Raw genomic sequence first — 534 nt, forward strand, 5'->3', positions numbered from 1 at the left:
GGGCACCCGCTCACCCGGCGTACGGCACCCACACGCTGCGCACACGCACACATGGCGTGCTGCACCTGGAACACCCACATGCACCCTCCGCGTGGCACCATCCCCAAACGCGCCGCGCTTTGCACACACACCACACACGCACCCCGCGCCTTGCACACGCACCGCACACGGCACTGTCCTCAACAGTGCACCTTGCACGCACACACTGAGCATGTAGCATGCCCTGTACACACTCACTGGCACTGTCTGTACAGCAAGCCCCATACACACACACTGCTTATGGCACCTTGCACACGCACACAGAGCCTACAGCACCTCACACGGACTGAATACATCTTACATACATACACACAGCGCATGCAGGACCTTCCCTCCCCATATATACACATGGTACCTTCCCTGTACACATATACACACACACTACACATGCAGGCAGCATAAGGCACCTTGCACACACATATGCACACCCCCCATACACAGGCTCTCACACGCAGCTGCACGCCGGCTCACAGCCGCAGCCCCGCATGCTCACCC

The 534-nt window shown here is 59.4% G+C and overlaps 1 protein-coding gene across 1 annotated transcript in view; it reads right to left on the reverse strand.

Moving 5' to 3' along the window:
• CDX1 (caudal type homeobox 1) overlaps positions 1-534 on the reverse strand; it is an 18,309-nt gene that overhangs the window by 11,254 nt on the left and 6,521 nt on the right.

The sequence above is a fragment of the Pygoscelis adeliae genome, unplaced genomic scaffold, assembly GCF_000699105.1.
Source record: "Pygoscelis adeliae isolate BGI_AS28 unplaced genomic scaffold, ASM69910v1 Scaffold34, whole genome shotgun sequence".
NCBI classification, from domain to species: Eukaryota; Metazoa; Chordata; class Aves; order Sphenisciformes; family Spheniscidae; genus Pygoscelis; species Pygoscelis adeliae.